This window comes from Pelophylax lessonae (genome assembly GCF_965119305.1).
Source record: "Pelophylax lessonae genome assembly, chromosome: 6".
In the NCBI taxonomy this organism is placed as follows: Eukaryota; Metazoa; Chordata; class Amphibia; order Anura; family Ranidae; genus Pelophylax; species Pelophylax lessonae.
This window is the reverse complement of record NC_138773.1, coordinates 141882029-141907474: the sequence shown is the minus strand read 5'-3', so window position 1 is coordinate 141907474 and position 25446 is coordinate 141882029.

Genomic DNA, 25446 nt, shown 5'->3' with positions numbered 1-25446 from the left:
AAAAACTATTTTAGAGTCTCAAAACTCCGCATTTAGATTTGGTATTTGTTTGGGTCAAAATTACTCTATTTTGGTCTCCAAGTGTCTAAAAAGCCTTTTTTAGTCAAAATAACTGCATTTGGTCACCAAAGGTCTGAAAACTTTTTTAGCCAAAATGACTGTATTTTTGTCTTTTAGAGTCTTAAAAAGCCGGGTTTAGACAAGATAATTGCATTTCGTAACCAGTGATCTGAAAACTTTTTTGGTCAAAATGACTCTATTTTGGTCTCCAAGTGTCTAAGAAGCCCTTTTAAGTCAAAATAACTGCATTTGGTCAGCAAAAGGTATGAATAAAAATTTAGTCAAAATGATTGTATTTTCGTCAATTAGAGTCTTAAAAACCGGTTTTGGACAAGATAATTGCATTTGGTAACCAATGGCCTGAAAAAATGTTTTTGTTTAAAATGACTCTATTTAGGTCTCCAAGTGTCTAAAAAGCCCTTTTTAGTCATAATAACTACGTTTGGTCAACAAAGGTCTGAAAAACTATTTTAGCCAAAATGACTGTATTTTTGTCTTTTAGAGTCTCAAAACTCCGCATTTAGATTTGGTATTTGTTTGGGTCAAAATTACTCTATTTTGGTCTCCAAGTGTCTAAAAAGCCTTTTTAGTCAAAATAACTGCATTTGGTCACCAAAGGTCTGAAAAACTTTTTTAGCCAAAATGACTGTATTTTTGTCTTTTAGAGTCTTAAAAAGCCGGGTTTAGACCAGATAATTGCATTTCCTAACCAGTGATCTGAAAACTTTTTTTGGTCAAAATGACCCTATTTTGGTCTCCAAGTGTCTAAAAAGCCTTTTTTAGTCAAAATAACTACGTTTGGTCACCAAAGGTCTGAAAACCTTTTTTCAGCCAAAATGACTGTATTTTTGTCTTTTAGAGTCTTAAAACACTGCTTTTAGATTTGGTATTTGTTTGGGTCAAAATGACTCTATTTTGGTCTCCAAGTGTCTAAAAAGCCTTTTTAGTCAAAATAACTGCATTTGGTCACCAAAGGTCTGAAAAACTTTTTTAGCCAAAATGACTGTATTTTTGTCTTTTAGAGTCTTAAAAAGAAGGGTTTAGACAAGATAATTGCATTTCGTAACCAGTGATCTGAAAACATTTTTTTGGTCAAAATGACTCTATTTTGGTCTCCAAGTGTCTAAAAAGCCCTTTTTAGTCAAAATAACTGCATTTGGTTACCAAAGGTCTGAAAAAAAATGTAGTCAAAATGATTGTATTTTCGTCTATTAGAGTCTTAAAAAGCCGGTTTTGGACAAGATAATTGCATTTGGTAACCAATCACCTGAAACATTTTTTGGGTCAAAATGACTCTATTTTGGTCTCAGAGTGTCTAAAAAGCCTTTTTTAGTCAAAATAACTGCATTTGATCACCAAAGGTCTGAAAACCTTTTTTTAGCCAAAATAACTGTATTTTTGTCTTTTAGAGTCTTAAAACACCGCTTTTAGACAAGATAAACTACATTTGGTAACCAATGGCCTGAAAAAATGTTTTTGGTCAAAATGACTCTATTTAGGTCTCCAAGTGTCTATAAAGCCCTTTTTAGTCAAAATAACTACGTTTGGTCACCAAAGGTCTGAAAACTATTTTAGAGTCTCAAAACTCCGCATTTAGATTTGGTATTTGTTTGGGTCAAAATTACTCTATTTTGGTCTCCAAGTGTCTAAAAAGCCTTTTTTAGTCAAAATAACTGCATTTGGTCACCAAAGGATTGAAAACTTTTTTAGCCAAAATGACTGTATTTTTGTGTTTTAGAGTCTTAAAAAGCCGGGTTTAGACAAGATAATTGCATTTCGTAACCAGTGATCTGAAAACTTTTTTGGTCAAAATGACTCTATTTTGGTCTCCAAGTGTCTAAGAGGCCCTTTTAAGTCAAAATAACTGCATTTGGTCAGCAAAGGTATGAATAAAAATTTAGTCAAAATGATTGTATTTTCGTCAGAGTCTTAAAAACCGGTTTTGGATAAGATAATTGCATTTGGTAACCAATGGCCTGAAAAAATGTTTTTGGTCAAAATGACTCTATTTAGGTCTCCAAGTGTCTAAAAAGCCATTTTTAGTCATAATACCTACGTTTGGTCAACAAAGGTCTGAAAAAACTATTTTAGCCAAAATGACTGTATTTTTGTCTTTTAGAGTCTCAAAACTCCGCATTTAGATTTGGTATTTGTTTGGGTCAAAATGACTCTATTTTGGTCTCCAAGTGTCTAAAAAGCCTTTTTAGTCAAAATAACTGCATTTGGTCACCAAAGGTCTGAAAAACTTTTTTAGCCAAAATGACTGTATTTTTGTCTTTTAGAGTCGTAAAAAGCCGGGTTTAGACAAGATAATTGCATTTCATAACCAGTGATCTGAAAACTTTTTTTGGTCAAAATGACTCTATTTTGGTCTCCAAGTGTCTAAAAAGCCTTTTTTAGTCAAAATAACTACGTTTGGTCACCAAAGGTCTGAAAACCTTTTTTCAGCCAAAATGACTGTATTTTTGTCTTTTAGAGTCTCAAAACTCCGCATTTAGATTTGGTATTTGTTTGGGTCAAAATGACTATTTTGGTCTCCAAGTGTCTAAAAAGCCTTTTTAGTCAAAATAACTGCATTTGGTCACCAAAGGTCTGAAAAACTTTTTTAGCCAAAATGACTGTATTTTTGTCTTTTAGAGTCTTAAAAAGAAGGGTTTAGACAAGATAATTGCATTTCGTAACCAGTGATCTGAAAACATTTTTTTGGTCAAAATGACTCTATTTTGGTCTCCAAGTGTCTAAAAAGCCCTTTTTAGTCAAAATAACTGCATTTGGTTACCAAAGGTCTGAAAAAAAATGTAGTCAAAATGATTGTATTTTCGTCTATTAGAGTCTTAAAAAGCCGGTTTTGGACAAGATAATTGCATTTGGTAACCAATCACCTGAAACATTTTTTGGGTCAAAATGACTCTATTTTGGTCTCAGAGTGTCTAAAAAGCCTTTTTTAGTCAAAATAACTGCATTTGATCACCAAAGGTCTGAAAACCTTTTTTTAGCCAAAATAACTGTATTTTTGTCTTTTAGAGTCTTAAAACACCGCTTTTAGACAAGATAAACTACATTTGGTAACCAATGGCCTGAAAAAATGTTTTTGGTCAAAATGACTCTATTTAGGTCTCCAAGTGTCTATAAAGCCCTTTTTAGTCAAAATAACTACGTTTGGTCACCAAAGGTCTGAAAACTATTTTAGAGTCTCAAAACTCCGCATTTAGATTTGGTATTTGTTTGGGTCAAAATTACTCTATTTTGGTCTCCAAGTGTCTAAAAAGCCTTTTTTAGTCAAAATAACTGCATTTGGTCACCAAAGGATTGAAAACTTTTTTTAGCCAAAATGACTGTATTTTTGTGTTTTAGAGTCTTAAAAAGCCGGGTTTAGACAAGATAATTGCATTTCGTAACCAGTGATCTGAAAACTTTTTTGGTCAAAATGACTCTATTTTGGTCTCCAAGTGTCTAAGAGGCCCTTTTAAGTCAAAATAACTGCATTTGGTCAGCAAAGGTATGAATAAAAATTTAGTCAAAATGATTGTATTTTCGTCAGAGTCTTAAAAACCGGTTTTGGATAAGATAATTGCATTTGGTAACCAATGGCCTGAAAAAATGTTTTTGGTCAAAATGACTCTATTTAGGTCTCCAAGTGTCTAAAAAGCCCTTTTTAGTCATAATACCTACGTTTGGTCAACAAAGGTCTGAAAAAACTATTTTAGCCAAAATGACTGTATTTTTGTCTTTTAGAGTCTCAAAACTCCGCATTTAGATTTGGTATTTGTTTGGGTCAAAATTACTCTATTTTGGTCTCCAAGTGTCTAAAAAGCCTTTTTAGTCAAAATAACTGCATTTGGTCACCAAAGGTCTGAAAAACTTTTTTAGCCAAAATGACTGTATTTTTGTCTTTTAGAGTCTTAAAAAGCCGGGTTTAGACAAGATAATTGCATTTCATAACCAGTGATCTGAAACCTTTTTTTGGTCAAAATGACTCTATTTTGGTCTCCAAGTGTCTAAAAAGCCTTTTTTAGTCAAAATAACTACGTTTGGTCACCAAAGGTCTGAAAACCTTTTTTCAGCCAAAATGACTGTATTTTTGTCTTTTAGAGTCTCAAAACTCCGCATTTAGATTTGGTATTTGTTTGGGTCAAAATGACTCTATTTTGGTCTCCAAGTGTCTAAAAAGCCTTTTTAGTCAAAATAACTGCATTTGGTCACCAAAGGTCTGAAAAACTTTTTTAGCCAAAATGACTTTATTTTTGTCTTTTAGAGTCTTAAAAAGAAGGGTTTAGACAAGATAATTGCATTTCGTAACCAGTGATCTGAAAACATTTTTTTGGTCAAAATGACTCTATTTTGGTCTCCAAGTGTCTAAAAAGCCCTTTTTAGTCATAATAACTACGTTTGGTCAACAAAGGTCTGAAAAACTATTTTAGCCAAAATGACTGTATTTTTGTCTTTTAGAGTCTCAAAACTCCGCATTTAGATTTGGTATTTGTTTGGGTCAAAATTACTCTATTTTGGTCTCCAAGTGTCTAAAAAGCCTTTTTAGTCAAAATAACTGCATTTGGTCACCAAAGGTCTGAAAAACTTTTTTAGCCAAAATGACTGTATTTTTGTCTTTTAGAGTCTTAAAAAGCCGGGTTTAGACCAGATAATTGCATTTCCTAACCAGTGATCTGAAAACTTTTTTTGGTCAAAATGACCCTATTTTGGTCTCCAAGTGTCTAAAAAGCCTTTTTTAGTCAAAATAACTACGTTTGGTCACCAAAGGTCTGAAAACCTTTTTTCAGCCAAAATGACTGTATTTTTGTCTTTTAGAGTCTTAAAACACTGCTTTTAGATTTGGTATTTGTTTGGGTCAAAATGACTCTATTTTGGTCTCCAAGTGTCTAAAAAGCCTTTTTAGTCAAAATAACTGCATTTGGTCACCAAAGGTCTGAAAAACTTTTTTAGCCAAAATGACTGTATTTTTGTCTTTTAGAGTCTTAAAAAGAAGGGTTTAGACAAGATAATTGCATTTCGTAACCAGTGATCTGAAAACATTTTTTTGGTCAAAATGACTCTATTTTGGTCTCCAAGTGTCTAAAAAGCCCTTTTTAGTCAAAATAACTGCATTTGGTTACCAAAGGTCTGAAAAAAAATGTAGTCAAAATGATTGTATTTTCGTCTATTAGAGTCTTAAAAAGCCGGTTTTGGACAAGATAATTGCATTTGGTAACCAATCACCTGAAACATTTTTTGGGTCAAAATGACTCTATTTTGGTCTCAGAGTGTCTAAAAAGCCTTTTTTAGTCAAAATAACTGCATTTGATCACCAAAGGTCTGAAAACCTTTTTTTAGCCAAAATAACTGTATTTTTGTCTTTTAGAGTCTTAAAACACCGCTTTTAGACAAGATAAACTACATTTGGTAACCAATGGCCTGAAAAAATGTTTTTGGTCAAAATGACTCTATTTAGGTCTCCAAGTGTCTATAAAGCCCTTTTTAGTCAAAATAACTACGTTTGGTCACCAAAGGTCTGAAAACTATTTTAGAGTCTCAAAACTCCGCATTTAGATTTGGTATTTGTTTGGGTCAAAATTACTCTATTTTGGTCTCCAAGTGTCTAAAAAGCCTTTTTTAGTCAAAATAACTGCATTTGGTCACCAAAGGATTGAAAACTTTTTTAGCCAAAATGACTGTATTTTTGTGTTTTAGAGTCTTAAAAAGCCGGGTTTAGACAAGATAATTGCATTTCGTAACCAGTGATCTGAAAACTTTTTTGGTCAAAATGACTCTATTTTGGTCTCCAAGTGTCTAAGAGGCCCTTTTAAGTCAAAATAACTGCATTTGGTCAGCAAAGGTATGAATAAAAATTTAGTCAAAATGATTGTATTTTCGTCAGAGTCTTAAAAACCGGTTTTGGATAAGATAATTGCATTTGGTAACCAATGGCCTGAAAAAATGTTTTTGGTCAAAATGACTCTATTTAGGTCTCCAAGTGTCTAAAAAGCCCTTTTTAGTCATAATACCTACGTTTGGTCAACAAAGGTCTGAAAAAACTATTTTAGCCAAAATTACTGTATTTTTGTCTTTTAGAGTCTCAAAACTCCGCATTTAGATTTGGTATTTGTTTGGGTCAAAATGACTCTATTTTGGTCTCCAAGTGTCTAAAAAGCCTTTTTAGTCAAAATAACTGCATTTGGTCACCAAAGGTCTGAAAAACTTTTTTAGCCAAAATGACTTTATTTTTGTCTTTTAGAGTCTTAAAAAGAAGGGTTTAGACAAGATAATTGCATTTCGTAACCAGTGATCTGAAAACATTTTTTTGGTCAAAATGACTCTATTTTGGTCTCCAAGTGTCTAAAAAGCCCTTTTTAGTCAAAATAACTGCATTTGGTTACCAAAGGTCTGAAAAAAATGTAGTCAAAATGATTGTATTTTCGTCTATTAGAGTCTTAAAAAGCCGGTTTTGGACAAGATAATTGCATTTGGTAACCAATCACCTGAAACATTTTTTTGGGTCAAAATGACTCTATTTTGGTCTCAGAGTGTCTAAAAAGCCTTTTTTAGTCAAAATAACTGCATTTGGTCACCAAAGGTCTGAAAACCTTTTTTTAGCCAAAATAACTGTATTTTTGTCTTTTAGAGTCTTAAAACACCGCTTTTAGACAAGATAAACTACATTTGGTAACCAATGGCCTGAAAAAATGGTTTTGGTCAAAATGACTCTATTTAGGTCTCCAAGTGTCTATAAAGCCCTTTTTAGTCAAAATAACTACGTTTGGTCACCAAAGGTCTGAAAAACTATTTTAGAGTCTCAAAACTCCGCATTTAGATTTGGTATTTGTTTGGGTCAAAATTACTCTATTTTGGTCTCCAAGTGTCTAAAAAGCCTTTTTTAGTCAAAATAACTGCATTTGGTCACCAAAGGTCTGAAAACTTTTTTAGCCAAAATGACTGTATTTTTGTCTTTTAGAGTCTTAAAAAGCCGGGTTTAGACAAGATAATTGCATTTCGTAACCAGTGATCTGAAAACTTTTTTGGTCAAAATGACTCTATTTTGGTCTCCAAGTGTCTAAGAAGCCCTTTTAAGTCAAAATAACTGCATTTGGTCAGCAAAAGGTATGAATAAAAATTTAGTCAAAATGATTGTATTTTCGTCAATTAGAGTCTTAAAAACCGGTTTTGGACAAGATAATTGCATTTGGTAACCAATGGCCTGAAAAAATGTTTTTGTTTAAAATGACTCTATTTAGGTCTCCAAGTGTCTAAAAAGCCCTTTTTAGTCATAATAACTACGTTTGGTCAACAAAGGTCTGAAAAACTATTTTAGCCAAAATGACTGTATTTTTGTCTTTTAGAGTCTCAAAACTCCGCATTTAGATTTGGTATTTGTTTGGGTCAAAATTACTCTATTTTGGTCTCCAAGTGTCTAAAAAGCCTTTTTAGTCAAAATAACTGCATTTGGTCACCAAAGGTCTGAAAAACTTTTTTAGCCAAAATGACTGTATTTTTGTCTTTTAGAGTCTTAAAAAGCCGGGTTTAGACCCGATAATTGCATTTCCTAACCAGTGATCTGAAAAAATGTTTTTGGTCAAATGACTCTATTTAGGTCTCCAAGTGTCTATAAAGCCCTTTTTAGTCAAAATAACTACGTTTGGTCACCAAAGGTCTGAAAAACTATTTTAGAGTCTCAAAATTCCGCATTTAGATTTGGTATTTGTTTGGGTCAAAATGACTCTATTTTGGTCTCAGAGTGTCTAAAAAGCCTTTTTTAGTCAAAATAACTGCATTTGGTCACCAAAGGTCTGAAAACCTTTTTTAGCCAAAATAACTGTATTTTTGTCTTTTAGAGTCTTAAAACACCGCTTTTAGACAAGATAAACTACATTTGGTAACCAATGGCCTGAAAAAATGTTTTTGGTCAAAATGACTCTATTTAGGTCTCCAAGTGTCTATAAAGCCCTTTTTAGTCAAAATAACTACGTTTGGTCACCAAAGGTCTGAAAAACTATTTTAGAGTCTCAAAACTCCGCATTTAGATTTGGTATTTGTTTGGGTCAAAATTACTCTATTTTGGTCTCCAAGTGTCTAAAAAGCCTTTTTTAGTCAAAATAACTGCATTTGGTCACCAAAGGTCTGAAAACTTTTTTTGCCAAAATGACTGTATTTTTGTGTTTTAGAGTCTTAAAAAGCCGGGTTTAGACAAGATAATTGCATTTCGTAACCAGTGATCTGAAAACTTTTTTGGTCAAAATGACTCTATTTTGGTCTCCAAGTGTCTAAGAGGCCCTTTTAAGTCAAAATAACTGCATTTGGTCAGCAAAGGTATGAATAAAAATTTAGTCAAAATGATTGTATTTTCGTCAGAGTCTTAAAAACCGGTTTTGGATAAGATAATTGCATTTGGTAACCAATGGCCTGAAAAAATGTTTTTGGTCAAAATGACTCTATTTAGGTCTCCAAGTGTCTAAAAAGCCCTTTTTAGTCATAATACCTACGTTTGGTCAACAAAGGTCTGAAAAAACTATTTTAGCCAAAATGACTGTATTTTTGTCTTTTAGAGTCTCAAAACTCCACATTTAGATTTGGTATTTGTTTGGGTCAAAATGACTCTATTTTGGTCTCCAAGTGTCTAAAAAGCCTTTTTAGTCAAAATAACTGCATTTGGTCACCAAAGGTCTGAAAAACTTTTTTAGCCAAAATGACTGTATTTTTGTCTTTTAGAGTCTTAAAAAGCCGGGTTTAGACAAGATAATTGCATTTCATAACCAGTGATCTGAAAACTTTTTTTTGGTCAAAATGACTCTATTTTGGTCTCCAAGTGTCTAAAAAGCCTTTTTTAGTCAAAATAACTACGTTTGGTCACCAAAGGTCTGAAAACCTTTTTTCAGCCAAAATGACTGTATTTTTGTCTTTTAGAGTCTCAAAACTCCGCATTTAGATTTGGTATTTGTTTGGGTCAAAATGACTCTATTTTGGTCTCCAAGTGTCTAAAAAGCCTTTTTAGTCAAAATAACTGCATTTGGTCACCAAAGGTCTGAAAAACTTTTTTAGCCAAAATGACTGTATTTTTGTCTTTTAGAGTCTTAAAAAGAAGGGTTTAGACAAGATAATTGCATTTCGTAACCAGTGATCTGAAAACATTTTTTTGGTCAAAATGACTCTATTTTGGTCTCCAAGTGTCTAAAAAGCCCTTTTTAGTCAAAATAACTGCATTTGGTTACCAAAGGTCTGAAAAAAAAATGTAGTCAAAATGATTGTATTTTCGTCTATTAGAGTCTTAAAAAGCCGGTTTTGGACAAGATAATTGCATTTGGTAACCAATCACCTGAAACATTTTTTTGGGTCAAAATGACTCTATTTTGGTCTCAGAGTGTCTAAAAAGCCTTTTTTAGTCAAAATAACTGCATTTGGTCACCAAAGGTCTGAAAACCTTTTTTTAGCCAAAATAACTGTATTTTTGTCTTTTAGAGTCTTAAAACACCGCTTTTAGACAAGATAAACTACATTTGGTAACCAATGGCCTGAAAAAATGGTTTTGGTCAAAATGACTCTATTTAGGTCTCCAAGTGTCTATAAAGCCCTTTTTAGTCAAAATAACTACGTTTGGTCACCAAAGGTCTGAAAAACTATTTTAGAGTCTCAAAACTCCGCATTTAGATTTGGTATTTGTTTGGGTCAAAATTACTCTATTTTGGTCTCCAAGTGTCTAAAAAGCCTGTTTTAGTCAAAATAACTGCATTTGGTCACCAAAGGATTGAAAACTTTTTTAGCCAAAATGACTGTATTTTTGTCTTTTAGAGTCTTAAAAAGCCGGGTTTAGACAAGATAATTGCATTTCATAACCAGTGATCTGAAAACTTTTTTGGTCAAAATGACTCTATTTTGGTCTCCAAGTGTCTAAGAGGCCCTTTTAAGTCAAAATAACTGCATTTGGTCAGCAAAGGTATGAATAAAAATTTAGTCAAAATGATTGTATTTTCGTCAGAGTCTTAAAAACCGGTTTTGGATAAGATAATTGCATTTTGTAACCAATGGCCTGAAAAAATGTTTTTGGTCAAAATGACTCTATTTAGGTCTCCAAGTGTCTAAAAAGCCATTTTTAGTCATAATACCTACGTTTGGTCAACAAAGGTCTGAAAAAACTATTTTAGCCAAAATGACTGTATTTTTGTCTTTTAGAGTCTCAAAACTCCGCATTTAGATTTGGTATTTGTTTGGGTCAAAATGACTCTATTTTGGTCTCCAAGTGTCTAAAAAGCCTTTTTAGTCAAAATAACTGCATTTGGTCACCAAAGGTCTGAAAAACTTTTTTAGCCAAAATGACTGTATTTTTGTCTTTTAGAGTCTTAAAAAGCCGGGTTTAGACAAGATAATTGCATTTCATAACCAGTGATCTGAAAACTTTTTTTGGTCAAAATGACTCTATTTTGGTCTCCAAGTGTCTAAAAAGCCTTTTTTAGTCAAAATAACTACGTTTGGTCACCAAAGGTCTGAAAACCTTTTTTCAGCCAAAATGACTGTATTTTTGTCTTTTAGAGTCTCAAAACTCCGCATTTAGATTTGGTATTTGTTTGGGTCAAAATGACTATTTTGGTCTCCAAGTGTCTAAAAAGCCTTTTTAGTCAAAATAACTGCATTTGGTCACCAAAGGTCTGAAAAACTTTTTTAGCCAAAATGACTGTATTTTTGTCTTTTAGAGTCTTAAAAAGAAGGGTTTAGACAAGATAATTGCATTTCGTAACCAGTGATCTGAAAACATTTTTTTGGTCAAAATGACTCTATTTTGGTCTCCAAGTGTCTAAAAAGCCCTTTTTAGTCAAAATAACTGCATTTGGTTACCAAAGGTCTGAAAAAAAATGTAGTCAAAATGATTGTATTTTCGTCTATTAGAGTCTTAAAAAGCCGGTTTTGGACAAGATAATTGCATTTGGTAACCAATCACCTGAAACATTTTTTGGGTCAAAATGACTCTATTTTGGTCTCAGAGTGTCTAAAAAGCCTTTTTTAGTCAAAATAACTGCATTTGATCACCAAAGGTCTGAAAACCTTTTTTTAGCCAAAATAACTGTATTTTTGTCTTTTAGAGTCTTAAAACACCGCTTTTAGACAAGATAAACTACATTTGGTAACCAATGGCCTGAAAAAATGTTTTTGGTCAAAATGACTCTATTTAGGTCTCCAAGTGTCTATAAAGCCCTTTTTAGTCAAAATAACTACGTTTGGTCACCAAAGGTCTGAAAACTATTTTAGAGTCTCAAAACTCCGCATTTAGATTTGGTATTTGTTTGGGTCAAAATTACTCTATTTTGGTCTCCAAGTGTCTAAAAAGCCTTTTTTAGTCAAAATAACTGCATTTGGTCACCAAAGGATTGAAAACTTTTTTAGCCAAAATGACTGTATTTTTGTGTTTTAGAGTCTTAAAAAGCCGGGTTTAGACAAGATAATTGCATTTCGTAACCAGTGATCTGAAAACTTTTTTGGTCAAAATGACTCTATTTTGGTCTCCAAGTGTCTAAGAGGCCCTTTTAAGTCAAAATAACTGCATTTGGTCAGCAAAGGTATGAATAAAAATTTAGTCAAAATGATTGTATTTTCGTCAGAGTCTTAAAAACCGGTTTTGGATAAGATAATTGCATTTGGTAACCAATGGCCTGAAAAAATGTTTTTGGTCAAAATGACTCTATTTAGGTCTCCAAGTGTCTAAAAAGCCCTTTTTAGTCATAATACCTACGTTTGGTCAACAAAGGTCTGAAAAAACTATTTTAGCCAAAATTACTGTATTTTTGTCTTTTAGAGTCTCAAAACTCCGCATTTAGATTTGGTATTTGTTTGGGTCAAAATTACTCTATTTTGGTCTCCAAGTGTCTAAAAAGCCTTTTTAGTCAAAATAACTGCATTTGGTCACCAAAGGTCTGAAAAACTTTTTTAGCCAAAATGACTGTATTTTTGTCTTTTAGAGTCTTAAAAAGCCGGGTTTAGACAAGATAATTGCATTTCATAACCAGTGATCTGAAAACTTTTTTTGGTCAAAATGACTCTATTTTGGTCTCCAAGTGTCTAAAAAGCCTTTTTTAGTCAAAATAACTACGTTTGGTCACCAAAGGTCTGAAAACCTTTTTTCAGCCAAAATGACTGTATTTTTGTCTTTTAGAGTCTCAAAACTCCGCATTTAGATTTGGTATTTGTTTGGGTCAAAATGACTCTATTTTGGTCTCCAAGTGTCTAAAAAGCCTTTTTAGTCAAAATAACTGCATTTGGTCACCAAAGGTCTGAAAAACTTTTTTAGCCAAAATGACTTTATTTTTGTCTTTTAGAGTCTTAAAAAGAAGGGTTTAGACAAGATAATTGCATTTCGTAACCAGTGATCTGAAAACATTTTTTTGGTCAAAATGACTCTATTTTGGTCTCCAAGTGTCTAAAAAGCCCTTTTTAGTCAAAATAACTGCATTTGGTTACCAAAGGTCTGAAAAAAATGTAGTCAAAATGATTGTATTTTCGTCTATTAGAGTCTTAAAAAGCCGGTTTTGGACAAGATAATTGCATTTGGTAACCAATCACCTGAAACATTTTTTTGGGTCAAAATGACTCTATTTTGGTCTCAGAGTGTCTAAAAAGCCTTTTTTAGTCAAAATAACTGCATTTGGTCACCAAAGGTCTGAAAACCTTTTTTTAGCCAAAATAACTGTATTTTTGTCTTTTAGAGTCTTAAAACACCGCTTTTAGACAAGATAAACTACATTTGGTAACCAATGGCCTGAAAAAATGGTTTTGGTCAAAATGACTCTATTTAGGTCTCCAAGTGTCTATAAAGCCCTTTTTAGTCAAAATAACTACGTTTGGTCACCAAAGGTCTGAAAAACTATTTTAGAGTCTCAAAACTCCGCATTTAGATTTGGTATTTGTTTGGGTCAAAATTACTCTATTTTGGTCTCCAAGTGTCTAAAAAGCCTTTTTTAGTCAAAATAACTGCATTTGGTCACCAAAGGTCTGAAAACTTTTTTAGCCAAAATGACTGTATTTTTGTCTTTTAGAGTCTTAAAAAGCCGGGTTTAGACAAGATAATTGCATTTCGTAACCAGTGATCTGAAAACTTTTTTGGTCAAAATGACTCTATTTTGGTCTCCAAGTGTCTAAGAAGCCCTTTTAAGTCAAAATAACTGCATTTGGTCAGCAAAAGGTATGAATAAAAATTTAGTCAAAATGATTGTATTTTCGTCAATTAGAGTCTTAAAAACCGGTTTTGGACAAGATAATTGCATTTGGTAACCAATGGCCTGAAAAAATGTTTTTGTTTAAAATGACTCTATTTAGGTCTCCAAGTGTCTAAAAAGCCCTTTTTAGTCATAATAACTACGTTTGGTCAACAAAGGTCTGAAAAACTATTTTAGCCAAAATGACTGTATTTTTGTCTTTTAGAGTCTCAAAACTCCGCATTTAGATTTGGTATTTGTTTGGGTCAAAATTACTCTATTTTGGTCTCCAAGTGTCTAAAAAGCCTTTTTAGTCAAAATAACTGCATTTGGTCACCAAAGGTCTGAAAAACTTTTTTAGCCAAAATGACTGTATTTTTGTCTTTTAGAGTCTTAAAAAGCCGGGTTTAGACCCGATAATTGCATTTCCTAACCAGTGATCTGAAAAAATGTTTTTGGTCAAAATGACTCTATTTAGGTCTCCAAGTGTCTATAAAGCCCTTTTTAGTCAAAATAACTACGTTTGGTCACCAAAGGTCTGAAAAACTATTTTAGAGTCTCAAAATTCCGCATTTAGATTTGGTATTTGTTTGGGTCAAAATGACTCTATTTTGGTCTCAGAGTGTCTAAAAAGCCTTTTTTAGTCAAAATAACTGCATTTGGTCACCAAAGGTCTGAAAACCTTTTTTAGCCAAAATAACTGTATTTTTGTCTTTTAGAGTCTTAAAACACCGCTTTTAGACAAGATAAACTACATTTGGTAACCAATGGCCTGAAAAAATGTTTTTGGTCAAAATGACTCTATTTAGGTCTCCAAGTGTCTATAAAGCCCTTTTTAGTCAAAATAACTACGTTTGGTCACCAAAGGTCTGAAAAACTATTTTAGAGTCTCAAAACTCCGCATTTAGATTTGGTATTTGTTTGGGTCAAAATTACTCTATTTTGGTCTCCAAGTGTCTAAAAAGCCTTTTTTAGTCAAAATAACTGCATTTGGTCACCAAAGGTCTGAAAACTTTTTTTGCCAAAATGACTGTATTTTTGTGTTTTAGAGTCTTAAAAAGCCGGGTTTAGACAAGATAATTGCATTTCGTAACCAGTGATCTGAAAACTTTTTTGGTCAAAATGACTCTATTTTGGTCTCCAAGTGTCTAAGAGGCCCTTTTAAGTCAAAATAACTGCATTTGGTCAGCAAAGGTATGAATAAAAATTTAGTCAAAATGATTGTATTTTCGTCAGAGTCTTAAAAACCGGTTTTGGATAAGATAATTGCATTTGGTAACCAATGGCCTGAAAAAATGTTTTTGGTCAAAATGACTCTATTTAGGTCTCCAAGTGTCTAAAAAGCCCTTTTTAGTCATAATACCTACGTTTGGTCAACAAAGGTCTGAAAAAACTATTTTAGCCAAAATGACTGTATTTTTGTCTTTTAGAGTCTCAAAACTCCACATTTAGATTTGGTATTTGTTTGGGTCAAAATGACTCTATTTTGGTCTCCAAGTGTCTAAAAAGCCTTTTTAGTCAAAATAACTGCATTTGGTCACCAAAGGTCTGAAAAACTTTTTTAGCCAAAATGACTGTATTTTTGTCTTTTAGAGTCTTAAAAAGCCGGGTTTAGACAAGATAATTGCATTTCATAACCAGTGATCTGAAAACTTTTTTTTGGTCAAAATGACTCTATTTTGGTCTCCAAGTGTCTAAAAAGCCTTTTTTAGTCAAAATAACTACGTTTGGTCACCAAAGGTCTGAAAACCTTTTTTCAGCCAAAATGACTGTATTTTTGTCTTTTAGAGTCTCAAAACTCCGCATTTAGATTTGGTATTTGTTTGGGTCAAAATGACTCTATTTTGGTCTCCAAGTGTCTAAAAAGCCTTTTTAGTCAAAATAACTGCATTTGGTCACCAAAGGTCTGAAAAACTTTTTTAGCCAAAATGACTGTATTTTTGTCTTTTAGAGTCTTAAAAAGAAGGGTTTAGACAAGATAATTGCATTTCGTAACCAGTGATCTGAAAACATTTTTTTGGTCAAAATGACTCTATTTTGGTCTCCAAGTGTCTAAAAAGCCCTTTTTAGTCAAAATAACTGCATTTGGTTACCAAAGGTCTGAAAAAAAAATGTAGTCAAAATGATTGTATTTTCGTCTATTAGAGTCTTAAAAAGCCGGTTTTGGACAAGATAATTGCATTTGGTAACCAATCACCTGAAACATTTTTTTGGGTCAAAATGACTCTATTTTGGTCTCAGAGTGTCTAAAAAGCCTTTTTTAGTCAAAATAACTGCATTTGGTCACCAAAGGTCTGAAAACCTTTTTTTAGCCAAAATAACTGTATTTTTGTCTTTTAGAGTCTTAAAACACCGCTTTTAGACAAGATAAACTACATTTGGTAACCAATGGCCTGAAAAAATGGTTTTGGTCAAAATGACTCTATTTAGGTCTCCAAGTGTCTATAAAGCCCTTTTTAGTCAAAATAACTACGTTTGGTCACCAAAGGTCTGAAAAACTATTTTAGAGTCTCAAAACTCCGCATTTAGATTTGGTATTTGTTTGGGTCAAAATTACTCTATTTTGGTCTCCAAGTGTCTAAAAAGCCTGTTTTAGTCAAAATAACTGCATTTGGTCACCAAAGGATTGAAAACTTTTTTAGCCAAAATGACTGTATTTTTGTCTTTTAGAGTCTTAAAAAGCCGGGTTTAGACAAGATAATTGCATTTCATAACCAGTGATCTGAAAACTTTTTTGGTCAAAATGACTCTATTTTGGTCTCCAAGTGTCTAAGAGGCCCTTTTAAGTCAAAATAACTGCATTTGGTCAGCAAAGGTATGAATAAAAATTTAGTCAAAATGATTGTATTTTCGTCAGAGTCTTAAAAACCGGTTTTGGATAAGATAATTGCATTTGGTAACCAATGGCCTGAAAAAATGTTTTTGGTCAAAATGACTCTATTTAGGTCTCCAAGTGTCTAAAAAGCCATTTTTAGTCATAATACCTACGTTTGGTCAACAAAGGTCTGAAAAAACTATTTTAGCCAAAATGACTGTATTTTTGTCTTTTAGAGTCTCAAAACTCCGCATTTAGATTTGGTATTTGTTTGGGTCAAAATGACTCTATTTTGGTCTCCAAGTGTCTAAAAAGCCTTTTTAGTCAAAATAACTGCATTTGGTCACCAAAGGTCTGAAAAACTTTTTTAGCCAAAATGACTGTATTTTTGTCTTTTAGAGTCGTAAAAAGCCGGGTTTAGACAAGATAATTGCATTTCATAACCAGTGATCTGAAAACTTTTTTTGGTCAAAATGACTCTATTTTGGTCTCCAAGTGTCTAAAAAGCCTTTTTTAGTCAAAATAACTACGTTTGGTCACCAAAGGTCTGAAAACCTTTTTTCAGCCAAAATGACTGTATTTTTGTCTTTTAGAGTCTCAAAACTCCGCATTTAGATTTGGTATTTGTTTGGGTCAAAATGACTATTTTGGTCTCCAAGTGTCTAAAAAGCCTTTTTAGTCAAAATAACTGCATTTGGTCACCAAAGGTCTGAAAAACTTTTTTAGCCAAAATGACTGTATTTTTGTCTTTTAGAGTCTTAAAAAGAAGGGTTTAGACAAGATAATTGCATTTCGTAACCAGTGATCTGAAAACATTTTTTTGGTCAAAATGACTCTATTTTGGTCTCCAAGTGTCTAAAAAGCCCTTTTTAGTCAAAATAACTGCATTTGGTTACCAAAGGTCTGAAAAAAAATGTAGTCAAAATGATTGTATTTTCGTCTATTAGAGTCTTAAAAAGCCGGTTTTGGACAAGATAATTGCATTTGGTAACCAATCACCTGAAACATTTTTTGGGTCAAAATGACTCTATTTTGGTCTCAGAGTGTCTAAAAAGCCTTTTTTAGTCAAAATAACTGCATTTGATCACCAAAGGTCTGAAAACCTTTTTTTAGCCAAAATAACTGTATTTTTGTCTTTTAGAGTCTTAAAACACCGCTTTTAGACAAGATAAACTACATTTGGTAACCAATGGCCTGAAAAAATGTTTTTGGTCAAAATGACTCTATTTAGGTCTCCAAGTGTCTAAAAAGCCCTTTTTAGTCATAATACCTACGTTTGGTCAACAAAGGTCTGAAAAAACTATTTTAGCCAAAATGACTGTATTTTTGTCTTTTAGAGTCTCAAAACTCCGCATTTAGATTTGGTATTTGTTTGGGTCAAAATGACTCTATTTTGGTCTCAGAGTGTCTAAAAAGCCTGTTTTAGTCAAAATAACTGCATTTGGTCACCAAAGGTCTGAAAACCTTTTTTTAGCCAAAATAACTGTATTTTTGTCTTTTAGAGTCTTAAAACACCGCTTTTAGACAAGATAAACTACATTTGGTAACCAATGGCCTGAAAAAATGTTTTTGGTCAAAATGACTCTATTTAGGTCTCCAAGTGTCTATAAAGCCCTTTTTAGTCAAAATAACTACGTTTGGTCACCAAAGGTCTGAAAAACTATTTTAGAGTCTCAAAACTCCGCATTTAGATTTGGTATTTGTTTGGGTCAAAATTACTCTATTTTGGTCTCCAAGTGTCTAAAAAGCCTTTTTTAGTCAAAATAACTGCATTTGGTCACCAAAGGTCTGAAAACTTTTTTAGCCAAAATGACTGTATTTTTGTGTTTTAGAGTCTTAAAAAGCCGGGTTTAGACAAGATAATTGCATTTCGTAACCAGTGATCTGAAAACTTTTTTGGTCAAAATGACTCTATTTTGGTCTCCAAGTGTCTAAGAGGCCCTTTTAAGTCAAAATAACTGCATTTGGTCAGCAAAGGTATGAATAAAAATTTAGTCAAAATGATTGTATTTTCGTCAGTGTCTTAAAAACCGGTTTTGGATAAGATAATTGCATTTGGTAACCAATGGCCTGAAAAAATGTTTTTGGTCAAAATGACTCTATTTAGGTCTCCAAGTGTCTAAAAAGCCCTTTTTAGTCATAATACCTACGTTTGGTCAACAAAGGTCTGAAAAAACTATTTTAGCCAAAATGACTGTATTTTTGTCTTTTAGAGTCTCAAAACTCCGCATTTAGATTTGGTATTTGTTTGGGTCAAAATGACTCTATTTTGGTCTCCAAGTGTCTAAAAAGCCTTTTTAGTCAAAATAACTGCATTTGGTCACCAAAGGTCTGAAAAACTTTTTTAGCCAAAATGACTGTATTTTTGTCTTTTAGAGTCTTAAAAAGCCGGGTTTAGACAAGATAATTGCATTTCATAACCAGTGATCTGAAAACTTTTTTTGGTCAAAATGACTCTATTTTGGTCTCCAAGTGTCTAAAAAGCCTTTTTTAGTCAAAATAACTACGTTTGGTCACCAAAGGTCTGAAAACCTTTTTTCAGCCAAAATGACTGTATTTTTGTCTTTTAGAGTCTCAAAACTCCGCATTTAGATTTGGTATTTGTTTGGGTCAAAATGACTCTATTTTGGTCTCCAAGTGTCTAAAAAGCCATTTTAGTCAAAATAACTGCATTTGGTCACCAAAGGTCTGAAAAACTTTTTTAGCCAAAATGACTGTATTTTTGTCTTTTAGAGTCTTAAAAAGAAGGGTTTAGACAAGATAATTGCATTTCGTAACCAGTGATCTGAAAACTTTTTTTGGTCAAAATGACTCTATTTTGGTCTCCAAGTGTCTAAAAAGCCCTTTTTAGTCAAAATAACTGCATTTGGTTACCAAAGGTCTGAAAAAAAATGTAGTCAAAATGATTGTATTTTCGTCTATTAGAGTCTTAAAAAGCCGGTTTTGGACAAGATAATTGCATTTGGTAACCAATCACCTGAAACATTTTTTGGGTCAAAATGACTCTATTTTGGTCTCAGAGTGTCTAAAAAGCCTTTTTTAGTCAAAATAACTGCATTTGGTCACCAAAGGTCTGAAAACCTTTTTTTAGCCAAAATAACTGTATTTTTGTCTTTTAGAGTCTTAAAACACCCCTTTCAGACAAGATAAACTACATTTGGTAACCAATGGCCTGAAAAAATGTTTTTGGTCAAAATGACTCTATTTAGGTCTCCAAGTGTCTATAAAGCCCTTTTTAGTCAAAATAACTACGTTTGGTCACCAAAGGTCTGAAAACTATTTTAGAGTCTCAAAACTCCGCATTTAGATTTGGTATTTGTTTGGGTCAAAATTACTCTATTTTGGTCTCCAAGTGTCTAAAAAGCCTTTTTTAGTCAAAATAACTGCATTTGGTCACCAAAGGATTGAAAACTTTTTTAGCCAAAATGACTGTATTTTTGTGTTTTAGAGTCTTAAAAAGCCGGGTTTAGACAAGATAATTGCATTTCGTAACCAGTGATCTGAAAACTTTTTTGGTCAAAATGACTCTATTTTGGTCTCCAAGTGTCTAAGAGGCCCTTTTAAGTCAAAATAACTGCATTTGGTCAGCAAAGGTATGAATAAAAATTTAGTCAAAATGATTGTATTTTCGTCAGAGTCTTAAAAACCGGTTTTGGATAAGATAATTGCATTTGGTAACCAATGGCCTGAAAAAATGTTTTTGGTCAAAATGACTCTATTTAGGTCTCCAAGTGTCTAAAAAGCCCTTTTTAGTCATAATACCTACGTTTGGTCAACAAAGGTCTGAAAAAACTATTTTAGCCAAAATGACTGTATTTTTGTCTTTTAGAGTCTCAAAACTCCGCATTTAGATTTGGTATTTGTTTGGGTCAAAATTACTCTATTTTGGTCTCCAAGTGTCTAAAAAGCCTTTTTAGTCAAAATAACTGCATTTGGTCACCAAAGGTCTGAAAAACTTTTTTAGCCAAAATGACTGTATTTTTGTCTTTTAGAGTCTTAAAAAGCCGGGTTTAGACAAGATAATTGCATTTCATAACCAGTGATCTGAAAACTTTTTTTGGTCAAAATGACTCTATTTTGGTCTCCAAGTGTCTAAAAAGCCTTTTTTAGTCAAAATAACTACGTTTGGTCACCAAAGGTCTGAAAACCTTTTTTCAGCCAAAATGACTGTATTTTTGTCTTTTAGAGTCTCAAAACTCCGCATTTAGATTTGGTATTTGTTTGGGTCAAAATGACTCTATTTTGGTCTCCAAGTGTCTAAAAAGCCTTTTTAGTCAAAATAACTGCATTTGGTCACCAAAGGTCTGAAAAACTTTTTTAGCCAAAATGACTTTATTTTTGTCTTTTAGAGTCTTAAAAAGAAGGGTTTAGACAAGATAATTGCATTTCGTAACCAGTGATCTGAAAACATTTTTTTGGTCAAAATGACTCTATTTTGGTCTCCAAGTGTCTAAAAAGCCCTTTTTAGTCAAAATAACTGCATTTGGTTACCAAAGGTCTGAAAAAAAATGTAGTCAAAATGATTGTATTTTCGTCTATTAGAGTCTTAAAAAGCCGGTTTTGGACAAGATAATTGCATTTGGTAACCAATCACCTGAAACATTTTTTTGGGTCAAAATGACTCTATTTTGGTCTCAGAGTGTCTAAAAAGCCTTTTTTAGTCAAAATAACTGCATTTGGTCACCAAAGGTCTGAAAACCTTTTTTTAGCCAAAATAACTGTATTTTTGTCTTTTAGAGTCTTAAAACACCGCTTTTAGACAAGATAAACTACATTTGGTAACCAATGGCCTGAAAAAATGGTTTTGGTCAAAATGACTCTATTTAGGTCTCCAAGTGTCTATAAAGCCCTTTTTAGTCAAAATAACTACGTTTGGTCACCAAAGGTCTGAAAAACTATTTTAGAGTCTCAAAACTCCGCATTTAGATTTGGTATTTGTTTGGGTCAAAATTACTCTATTTTGGTCTCCAAGTGTCTAAAAAGCCTTTTTTAGTCAAAATAACTGCATTTGGTCACCAAAGGTCTGAAAACTTTTTTAGCCAAAATGACTGTATTTTTGTCTTTTAGAGTCTTAAAAAGCCGGGTTTAGACAAGATAATTGCATTTCGTAACCAGTGATCTGAAAACTTTTTTGGTCAAAATGACTCTATTTTGGTCTCCAAGTGTCTAAGAAGCCCTTTTAAGTCAAAATAACTGCATTTGGTCAGCAAAAGGTATGAATAAAAATTTAGTCAAAATGATTGTATTTTCGTCAATTAGAGTCTTAAAAACCGGTTTTGGACAAGATAATTGCATTTGGTAACCAATGGCCTGAAAAAATGTTTTTGTTTAAAATGACTCTATTTAGGTCTCCAAGTGTCTAAAAAGCCCTTTTTAGTCATAATAACTACGTTTGGTCAACAAAGGTCTGAAAAACTATTTTAGCCAAAATGACTGTATTTTTGTCTTTTAGAGTCTCAAAACTCCGCATTTAGATTTGGTATTTGTTTGGGTCAAAATTACTCTATTTTGGTCTCCAAGTGTCTAAAAAGCCTTTTTAGTCAAAATAACTGTATTTGGTCACCAAAGGTCTGAAAAACTTTTTTAGCCAAAATGACTGTATTTTTGTCTTTTAGAGTCTTAAAAAGCCGGGTTTAGACCCGATAATTGCATTTCCTAACCAGTGATCTGAAAAAATGTTTTTGGTCAAAATGACTCTATTTAGGTCTCCAAGTGTCTATAAAGCCCTTTTTAGTCAAAATAACTACGTTTGGTCACCAAAGGTCTGAAAAACTATTTTAGAGTCTCAAAATTCCGCATTTAGATTTGGTATTTGTTTGGGTCAAAATGACTCTATTTTGGTCTCAGAGTGTCTAAAAAGCCTTTTTTAGTCAAAATAACTGCATTTGGTCACCAAAGGTCTGAAAACCTTTTTTAGCCAAAATAACTGTATTTTTGTCTTTTAGAGTCTTAAAACACCGCTTTTAGACAAGATAAACTACATTTGGTAACCAATGGCCTGAAAAAATGTTTTTGGTCAAAATGACTCTATTTAGGTCTCCAAGTGTCTATAAAGCCCTTTTTAGTCAAAATAACTACGTTTGGTCACCAAAGGTCTGAAAAACTATTTTAGAGTCTCAAAACTCCGCATTTAGATTTGGTATTTGTTTGGGTCAAAATTACTCTATTTTGGTCTCCAAGTGTCTAAAAAGCCTTTTTTAGTCAAAATAACTGCATTTGGTCACCAAAGGTCTGAAAACTTTTTTTGCCAAAATGACTGTATTTTTGTGTTTTAGAGTCTTAAAAAGCCGGGTTTAGACAAGATAATTGCATTTCGTAACCAGTGATCTGAAAACTTTTTTGGTCAAAATGACTCTATTTTGGTCTCCAAGTGTCTAAGAGGCCCTTTTAAGTCAAAATAACTGCATTTGGTCAGCAAAGGTATGAATAAAAATTTAGTCAAAATGATTGTATTTTCGTCAGAGTCTTAAAAACCGGTTTTGGATAAGATAATTGCATTTGGTAACCAATGGCCTGAAAAAATGTTTTTGGTCAAAATGACTCTATTTAGGTCTCCAAGTGTCTAAAAAGCCCTTTTTAGTCATAATACCTACGTTTGGTCAACAAAGGTCTGAAAAAACTATTTTAGCCAAAATGACTGTATTTTTGTCTTTTAGAGTCTCAAAACTCCACATTTAGATTTGGTATTTGTTTGGGTCAAAATGACTCTATTTTGGTCTCCAAGTGTCTAAAAAGCCTTTTTAGTCAAAATAACTGCATTTGGTCACCAAAGGTCTGAAAAACTTTTTTAGCCAAAATGACTGTATTTTTGTCTTTTAGAGTCTTAAAAAGCCGGGTTTAGACAAGATAATTGCATTTCATAACCAGTGATCTGAAAACTTTTTTTTGGTCAAAATGACTCTATTTTGGTCTCCAAGTGTCTAAAAAGCCTTTTTTAGTCAAAATAACTACGTTTGGTCACCAAAGGTCTGAAAACCTTTTTTCAGCCAAAATGACTGTATTTTTGTCTTTTAGAGTCTCAAAACTCCGCATTTAGATTTGGTATTTGTTTGGGTCAAAATGACTCTATTTTGGTCTCCAAGTGTCTAAAAAGCCTTTTTAGTCAAAATAACTGCATTTGGTCACCAAAGGTCTGAAAAACTTTTTTAGCCAAAATGACTGTATTTTTGTCTTTTAGAGTCTTAAAAAGAAGGGTTTAGACAAGATAATTGCATTTCGTAACCAGTGATCTGAAAACATTTTTTTGGTCAAAATGACTCTATTTTGGTCTCCAAGTGTCTAAAAAGCCCTTTTTAGTCAAAATAACTGCATTTGGTTACCAAAGGTCTGAAAAAAAAATGTAGTCAAAATGATTGTATTTTCGTCTATTAGAGTCTTAAAAAGCCGGTTTTGGACAAGATAATTGCATTTGGTAACCAATCACCTGAAACATTTTTTTGGGTCAAAATGACTCTATTTTGGTCTCAGAGTGTCTAAAAAGCCTTTTTTAGTCAAAATAACTGCATTTGGTCACCAAAGGTCTGAAAACCTTTTTTTAGCCAAAATAACTGTATTTTTGTCTTTTAGAGTCTTAAAACACCGCTTTTAGACAAGATAAACTACATTTGGTAACCAATGGCCTGAAAAAATGGTTTTGGTCAAAATGACTCTATTTAGGTCTCCAAGTGTCTATAAAGCCCTTTTTAGTCAAAATAACTACGTTTGGTCACCAAAGGTCTGAAAAACTATTTTAGAGTCTCAAAACTCCGCATTTAGATTTGGTATTTGTTTGGGTCAAAATTACTCTATTTTGGTCTCCAAGTGTCTAAAAAGCCTTTTTTAGTCAAAATAACTGCATTTGGTCACCAAAGGATTGAAAACTTTTTTAGCCAAAATGACTGTATTTTTGTCTTTTAGAGTCTTAAAAAGCCGGGTTTAGACAAGATAATTGCATTTCATAACCAGTGATCTGAAAACTTTTTTGGTCAAAATGACTCTATTTTGGTCTCCAAGTGTCTAAGAGGCCCTTTTAAGTCAAAATAACTGCATTTGGTCAGCAAAGGTATGAATAAAAATTTAGTCAAAATGATTGTATTTTCGTCAGAGTCTTAAAAACCGGTTTTGGATAAGATAATTGCATTTGGTAACCAATGGCCTGAAAAAATGTTTTTGGTCAAAATGACTCTATTTAGGTCTCCAAGTGTCTAAAAAGCCATTTTTAGTCATAATACCTACGTTTGGTCAACAAAGGTCTGAAAAAACTATTTTAGCCAAAATGACTGTATTTTTGTCTTTTAGAGTCTCAAAACTCCGCATTTAGATTTGGTATTTGTTTGGGTCAAAATGACTCTATTTTGGTCTCCAAGTGTCTAAAAAGCCTTTTTAGTCAAAATAACTGCATTTGGTCACCAAAGGTCTGAAAAACTTTTTTAGCCAAAATGACTGTATTTTTGTCTTTTAGAGTCGTAAAAAGCCGGGTTTAGACAAGATAATTGCATTTCATAACCAGTGATCTGAAAACTTTTTTTGGTCAAAATGACTCTATTTTGGTCTCCAAGTGTCTAAAAAGCCTTTTTTAGTCAAAATAACTACGTTTGGTCACCAAAGGTCTGAAAACCTTTTTTCAGCCAAAATGACTGTATTTTTGTCTTTTAGAGTCTCAAAACTCCGCATTTAGATTTGGTATTTGTTTGGGTCAAAATGACTATTTTGGTCTCCAAGTGTCTAAAAAGCCTTTTTAGTCAAAATAACTGCATTTGGTCACCAAAGGTCTGAAAAACTTTTTTAGCCAAAATGACTGTATTTTTGTCTTTTAGAGTCTTAAAAAGAAGGGTTTAGACAAGATAATTGCATTTCGTAACCAGTGATCTGAAAACATTTTTTTGGTCAAAATGACTCTATTTTGGTCTCCAAGTGTCTAAAAAGCCCTTTTTAGTCAAAATAACTGCATTTGGTTACCAAAGGTCTGAAAAAAAAATGTAGTCAAAATGATTGTATTTTCGTCTATTAGAGTCTTAAAAAGCCGGTTTTGGACAAGATAATTGCATTTGGTAACCAATCACCTGAAACATTTTTTTGGGTCAAAATGACTCTATTTTGGTCTCAGAGTGTCTAAAAAGCCTTTTTTAGTCAAAATAACTGCATTTGGTCACCAAAGGTCTGAAAACCTTTTTTTAGCCAAAATAACTGTATTTTTGTCTTTTAGAGTCTTAAAACACCGCTTTTAGACAAGATAAACTACATTTGGTAACCAATGGCCTGAAAAAATGTTTTTGGTCAAAATGACTCTATTTAGGTCTCCAAGTGTCTATAAAGCCCTTTTTAGTCAAAATAACTACGTTTGGTCACCAAAGGTCTGAAAAACTATTTTAGAGTCTCAAAACTCCGCATTTAGATTTGGTATTTGTTTGGGTCAAAATTACTCTA